The 7500-nt window shown below is 50.3% G+C and overlaps 1 protein-coding gene across 1 annotated transcript in view; it reads right to left on the bottom strand.

Annotated features, from left to right (window-relative positions):
* Nucleotides 1-693, bottom strand: part of LOC126571116 (potassium voltage-gated channel protein Shaw-like) — a 52507-nt gene extending 51814 nt beyond the window's left edge. The window contains exon 1 of the mRNA XM_050229386.1: nt 1-693. This exon is cut by the window's left edge and continues 289 nt beyond it. The gene's annotated coding sequence lies outside the window, so the exon portion shown is untranslated.
* Nucleotides 694-7500: the final 6807 nt, after the last annotated feature.

Here is a 7500-nt window from a genome sequence, read left to right as displayed (position 1 = left end):
TAACGAAGCGCTGTCACACGGCACTCCACGGACCGGAGCGGCCAGTTGCGGAACAGTTAACTTGCGCGGGTTTGGCGTTGGATCGGCATTTGGGGACGAGGAAAAGAGAGAAACTACCCCTTTTTTCAACACTCACCGGTAACGGTTGGTCACGGTTCCATTACATCGACTTCAAACGCACACATACACATATACACACCACGCCAGAGAGCACAATGAAGGGGAGTAAATTTCACGATTGGATAAATTTTGATTTACTTCACGCCGGGTGGTGGCCGGCTGTGGTCCGCTGCTGCTGCTGGTCCAGCACACGATTGGACCGAGGACCGAGAAGCGGAAAAGCGCTGTCAGAAGCAATAAGCAGCCTCCATAATTCTGCCGAAAACTCGGTCTTCCCCTCGGGTTGTGGGTCCTACGCGTTCGTCGAGCGCCAGTTTCGTTCCTATTCGCCGTACAGCAGCTCCATTTACACCTTCAACGGCTCAAAGTGCGCTAATATGAGCGAAAGTGAAGGGGTAACTGAGCCTTACGATGCCTGCCCGATGGTGGTCAATATGCAAAACTCACTGACTCACTGACCTCAACACCAGCACAAACATTCACAGAATTCACTTGCTAACCGATCCAATGGTTTATCCAATCGAAACAACCGAGCACAAAAAAGGGGGGTATGGTTGGTTTTGTGGTTTTTTATCTATTTTTCCTTCCACTAGACACCTGAATCTGGCACCAGGCGTTATGTTCGAGAGGCATGCGGTCGCTGTTCGGTTCGAAAAGGAGTTTTTCCCCCTCTTGGAGACACTCGCGTCCAGCGGATCGCACACTTCCGTGCGGAAGCAAGGCAACGCAACGACTGCTGAACCACGGCGTGTGCAACCCTTAAGATAAGGGACTCCTCATCTCATCGCGTTCGTGTGCTCATCGGGATCAAGTTCGTTCGGTTAGCAGCATCCCTCTCATCGGTGGTTCTCACTCAACTCACTATTGCAACACGTTTTCGGTTGAATTTTTAGGTAAATTAAAGGGGAATTTAGCAAGCAAAGTTAAATAAAACAATTCTACTTGTTGCCTTTTCACTAATTTTTTAAGTTTCCTTATATTTTCTATCAAATTTTCGATTACTTGAACGATGGAGGCGCATGGTCCATGGTGAAATACCGTGCGCCTCCATCGATGCCTTTTCACCCGCACACTTCTCACCCGGGAGCCGAGCGAACGAAACGCGAAACGTTCGTGTCTCACTTCGAGCGTGGTTCGTGCCCCGTTCGTACCTTCGCGCCTTACGAGCGGACTTCCCTGCTTCGAAAAGCACATGTTCGCCGATGGTTTTCGGTCAAACGGAAAACTGTTGATTGCTTGCACCGTTGTTTACATTTCCCTTCCCTTTCCACTCACCACCCCCGTGTCGCACTACCCAACACCAAACGCTTCGCACAAAAGGCCACCAACCGGAGACGCATCGGAAAGATCAAACGTCGCTAAGCGTTGCGCGCGAGTGCGAATGACAGGCTGGGAGGGACCGGCAAAAAGAGAAGCTTGTGATGAAACAATTTAGCGTCAAAAATGCAGTCACACATTCTTCGCACCGGTACGGGGCTCTATGACAACATGACGTAAAATGGCGGCCCAGCCGTTTCGTCCACGATCGCGTGCGTAATACCCTGGCCATGCCGACGATATAGACGCGCGCGACACCAGTATCATCGGTGTCGCGCTCTTCCAGTACATTTCTCTTTTATTATCTTCGTCTCCTGAAACACCACGCGTGCGTCTTTTGTGTTCACTTCCGTGTGGAGAAATGGGTAAGCAAATGGTGCAGTGACTGGCTCCAGGCCAGGCCTACTAGGATTAAGACGCAGTCAGCAAACACACAGGCACATGTGACTGCAGGTGCGTAGCTACGCATCGAGCTACGTGGAACTCCAACTCCGGCCACGGTCTTAGGGAAGCACTTCAAGGACACGTGTTGAATATTGATGAAGATTTCGTTTCTCCGCCTTTTTTGTCCTTTCTGCATTGTTGTGTGCGTGAGTGTGCTAGAGTAACACCGCCTTTCTGGCTCCACCATTTGCGACCATGAGGCAAACGATATGCGGATTTAGCATTTGCACGTACAGGCCTACCATTGTAATGTTGCGCTGGGGCTTGTTTGTGTTTCTGTTTGCTCTGTCTGTCTCCGATGGGCGTCGATCACGCTCGATGATAAGAGGGCGCTTGTTTTGTATGCATTTCATGTCCAGGGCATACGGAAGTATCGGCAGCCATGCAGGTGCTGCTTTGTTGCTGCATCGCCCAAGAGTGGCAGCAGCAGCAGTAGCAGCAGCATCACGTACCATCGTGGTTCACGGTGTGTTATCTACCGATGGAAGTTAATCCAGATAATTTACTCTGCAAGGACTGCCACCTGCCAGGTCTTTTTCAATGTAGTGCACGCGCACCCTTACATGCAAATGATGAATCGACAAAGTGACAAAAAAACGAATGATGATACTCCTACAAAGCAACATCCTTCTCGCAAGCAGAAGAGCTGTTTTCATTACTTTGCTGCAGCCGTGGATTCAGAAGAGGTTCGCATTGTTCAAAACAAGTTAAGCCACTCGTAGGACGGTACCATTGATTAGCTGCTCCTCGTGCTCGTGCTGATGCCGGTTGAAGAAAAAAAAAAACGGAATTTTCTTTGCCTTGTGGAAGAAAATTCATTATTTCTGTTTGGTGGGGCGAAGGTGTTGTACCTGAAACACCCACCACAACCCGGATTTTCCACCCAAAGGCACACCAATCGCTAGAAAGATACTTTCCCTTCTGGAAGCCTCTTAACTTTAATACGCCACCGCATTTAATACACTCGCTCATGGTGTTGGTAACTTAATTGTCCTAAGACCGTTCGCAGAAGCAACTCAACCGGAGGGGACATTTTGACTTCCTCGAACGCAGGGCCTGCGAGGCACAAATTATGAACTCGCGAAGCTCCATCTGCATCATCTGCACCGAGTGCCTCATTTCTCCATTTTGAAGAGCAGGATTGGCGTGTTAATTTATCGCTACAAACCAGCCACCAACTGCTGGCGCCTTACTCCAGAACCATCACCGCGAAACGCGTCATCAGCCACATTTCCATCCGCTTTACGGAGTTATTGATGCCATTTCCTGGCCAGATGCAGGAATGCTGCTCAATCCGATTGGCCCCAGACGCCAGGCTTTCGCTCCCCCTCGCTCACTCGGTCCGTCACTCGATCGAAGCAAAATGAACGCAGACGTGGCAGGCTCGAAATGTGTCTTTACAAATTACCATCAACCTGTCCGGACCAGGTGCGGGTTATCAGCCTTCCGCGTACGGCATCTTTCTGCTTCCTTCTCCCTTCCCGGGGGTGGGGTTGAGTACGGCGTTCGCCTGCGGTGCCGAACCATAAAGATCTAGAGTAATGATTCCGCAAATTGGAGCGGAACTTACCCCGTAGGCCGTGCCGGAGATGCGATGGAAGGGAAGCATTAAAAATGCAAATCATTTCCACGCTCCCAAAAACCGTAGTCACTTCATAAGGGTGCGATTCCGCGGATGGCGGTGGTGGTGAGTTTGGGGTTGTTATGCTCCAGACGATTCACCGAACGATGTGCATACCGAAAAGTACCAAATGGAGCATTCGAGGGCCTTCACCTATCGGAGCAATGTACATGATGATTGGCAACGGAAAGAACGGGAGAAAACAAGGGAACGTGGAGGACGGGATCAACAGAATCGAACCACCGCAGCACCCTTTCTCCCTGTTTCGGTTTTGGTTTGGTTCTTGGAAATGAATGCTGGAAATGGTTTTCGGCGATTTTCCCATCCTCTCGATAACAGTGAACGCGAACTTCGATGCCGAAACCGAAACACATCGTCTATATCGATTTGGCCAAACCCTCACCACGGCCCCAGCATCAGCTCCGTTTGTTCCGTTGCTCCGGTTGGAGCGATCGAACACCAACAACTACCCTGTCTCGGAACCACACTTACCCTCAGGACACATTTGGCTTGTAAGCTTGTTCTCCAGGAACAACAACAACAACCAGCAGCAGCAGCATCAACGGGATGGCAACACGCGTTGCAAAGCACTACCCCATACTCAGTGCTTGGCATTGTTTGCCTCTTCCTTGGCTGTACTGCGACCCTGTGGCTGGAGGGCTGAAGTGCACCACCTGTTGGCGACAATAATTGTTAAGCCCGCTCGTTTCCGTCGTGTGAGCGCCTGTGTGCGAGAGTCATTGTACTACCAGGAACACTTGTTCCACGTCGTCCTGTCGCCCAGCAGCACCGGAAGCATGTAGCACATCGACCAGAAGTCGTTAGCGGCGGCTCCGGCGAAGCACTTTAAGACAATGCTGTGTTTTGTTCGCGAGCAAGATGAAAGTAACTGCGTTGCCTCTTTCTTGTTGAATGAAAACGGAAGCTTAAAGACCAGACCTGATCGAAGTATTGCAAAAAGGACGTTGATATCGATTAATCACCAAACGAGACGTCACGGAAGCTGCTGACAGCGGACGAGCATGACTGACTGGCAACAGGTCACAAACAGCAGCAGCAGCAGCAGCAGCAGCAGTACGACGGTGACCTTTGCCTCTCAGCAACGTCTCTCGCATCTGCGGCATCTGAGGTTACAATTCCGTGTTCCGAGAAATGTCTCGCCTCGCCTCGCCTCGCCGACCATCGCCAATCCCAGCGTGCTCCTTCGTTAAATCAATCGGTGAACAGAAAGTTCACCAAAACGGATCCAATCAATTCTTCTTTGTCGTAGTTCCGAATTAGAAAAAAAATGCGAACAACATTGCTGCCACATTGCTGGCGCACATTGTTGTGTTTGATTTGTGCAAACCAGAATGCTTCCATTTTTTTTTTGTTGTTGGTGTTCTTCCGGAATTCTGAGAGACCGGCACTCACGAGCAGGAATGCCGCTGCAGCTTTGCCGTTGATTGCTTTCTCGAGGCGGCTCGCTACGAAGGTTTAAAAGTTCTTCATCGCACCCAGACACACAGGAGCGTACAAAAAGTCAACCTCTTGGCCCTGGACGAACTCACGCGGTCAAGAAGCCGATGAAAGGTGGGGGTATGGCGAAGCGGAAGCCGAGAAAATGAAAACTTTTCCCGACAAGTGACAACGAAACTAACACATTCTATCCGAGGGATTACGAGCTATTGAGACCAGCCTGCCGTCGTGTTGGGTGACGTCGTTTGGCGTCGTCCTTCATCTCCGGCTTTCCGATTCCCGAGGCCGCCCCCTTCCCGGGTTCGTTCACCATCCCTTCAAATTATGCTATTCAACATATGCTGGTGCGGCGATTGAGGAGGACTTTCGTCATCTCCTTTTTCTGTCGGTTCTTCCAGCCCAAGGGCAGGATTTAGGGCCCCGACAACAACAACGATGACGACGCTGACGACGACATCATTTAACCTCTCCCCAAACTACCACCCCCCGTTCCCCTTCCCAGATGATTTATCGTGACGTTACGTCGAACGAACCACTCATTTGCTTGCGTCATCGTGCAAGGCGACGGCCCGGTGGAACGGTTTTCGGAATCGAACAGAAGCCGCTCGGAGTGGGCGCGAACCGTTCCCGGATAACCTTTGCGGGGGGTTTCGAGCTCCGGCTTTGTTCGCGGGATTTTCGCATTTTTCTTCTTTCTTTTTTTTGGGGGGGCGTTTGCGCTATTTTGTCGCCATCGTTCGATGCACAACGAAGCTTATCGAAAAGCAATTGTGGCCTCACTGGTGTGGAAGGAAATCGTTGAGTGTTTCCGCTTGACATCCGGAACTTGCTGCACATTGCTGGTGCGGTTTCGGAATGCAAACTCCCGTTTGGAGATGGATTTAGAATTTATGCCCGAGAACGTGGGGGTGAAATCAAAACATATTTCTGATGCCTTTAAAGATTTTCTGTTCTGGAGCGAAGTGAATGTTTTCGTAAGTTATTTTTAACATAACAATGTAGAATACAAAGTACATGATTTAGATACTACTCTTTACTTATGTTCCGCACAAATGCCTCTGATACGGATGGAAAATGCTCCACTTTGAACGAGCTAGCGCTGGATATGGTAATGTGTGGGACCGTCCTTCCCAATACAAATGATTAATGCGCTCCGGATGCAGATCATAGTTCTGCCCGGGAGAGGCCAGTAACAATGGCCATTTGTCAGCCTCTGGCACTAATAATGTATCATTTTTTATCCACCACTTCCGTGCTGCCTCATTTGCTGTTTGTGAATTTCGCATCACAGGCCGCCATCAGTCAGCTTTTGTGCTGAGTTCGTGCCGATAATGAAAGGGCATCATCTGCTGGCGGTCTCTTCTCTGACATTACGCTCACGCCTTCCTACGAACAATCAACATGTTTTTCCGTCTCGGCATTTTGTTATTTTGTAAACATTCACCCCAAGAGTTCTCCGTGGAACCCCGAATCAAAGCATCAAAGCGGCGCCAGTTCAGCTCAGTTGAAGGCAGTTTGTCATCATTCCGAAAACGACTCCGGCGAACACATTACCGCTCGCCACTTGTTGACTTGCCGTGCGCGGGGGTAAGTAAGTAGGACCTCCCCGGGAGGGAGGAGACCGACACAGACCGCACTGAAATCACTGCTTTCCTACTTGCCATTAAAAGTGACTTTGTAGCAAACACTACCACCCGCATACACAGATTGGTTGGCCCGGTTGTGCAATGGCATAAACATAAACCACAGTTTAGTGCACAGAAAAACACTGCCGTCCAGTGGTCCAGTGCTGGAGCAGAAAAACAGAATCCTCCATCCTGGCATGGGTGGTAGGCAGCTTGAACGTGTGCAAACCTTTATCATCATCATCATCATCATCCTAGTGCTGTTGCTGTAGATCTTCTTTCGATGCACCACCAGGGGTCGTTGGTAGGACTTCAAACCAACCGACGAGCCAGCTGGAGCCTAAGGCTGCAGCTCGCTCCAGATGCTGAGAGACAACCGGTGCAGTGCGTGTACATGTCTGGCAGATGTTCCATTTCCTCCTCACCTGCGTTCCTGTGCCGCTAGTGGAGCGCGAAGCCAAAAGGTGGTAAAGCATTTTATCATCCAGGCCATAGTTTTTTTTCCTTACCCTGTATCTCCAGGACTCATTCGCTTCCGGTTCAGCATCATTTAAGTTCCCAGGTGCGCCAGGATGTGCAGGATGCCTTGTAGCACGATGGTCGGTCTGCACTGGGCTGCGTCGGGTAGCGGACGATATGGACGATAGAGCACACCGCTTGCTGCTTGCTCCCGGGTGTGCATCTGGGTAAACCTATTATCTTTGCCCGAGACCGAGCTGCAGCACGGTCCGGCGATACCGGAAAGACAAAACGGGAACTGTATGGGTGCAATGCACTGGATGAAACCAGGCGTAGGAATGCTGGGTGCAGATGGAATCCTTTCTTTTGTTGGTGGGCGTCGACTAGTTGTCATGTTTTTCATTCCAGGTGTGGAGCAGATAAGTGAAACGATTGAAGGGAAGGTTTTGTGCAATG

The sequence above is a fragment of the Anopheles aquasalis genome, chromosome 2, assembly GCF_943734665.1.
Source record: "Anopheles aquasalis chromosome 2, idAnoAquaMG_Q_19, whole genome shotgun sequence".
Taxonomy (NCBI): Eukaryota; Metazoa; Arthropoda; class Insecta; order Diptera; family Culicidae; genus Anopheles; species Anopheles aquasalis.
Note: the sequence above shows the minus strand (reverse complement) of the source record. Positions and strands in the feature narration are given on the sequence as shown.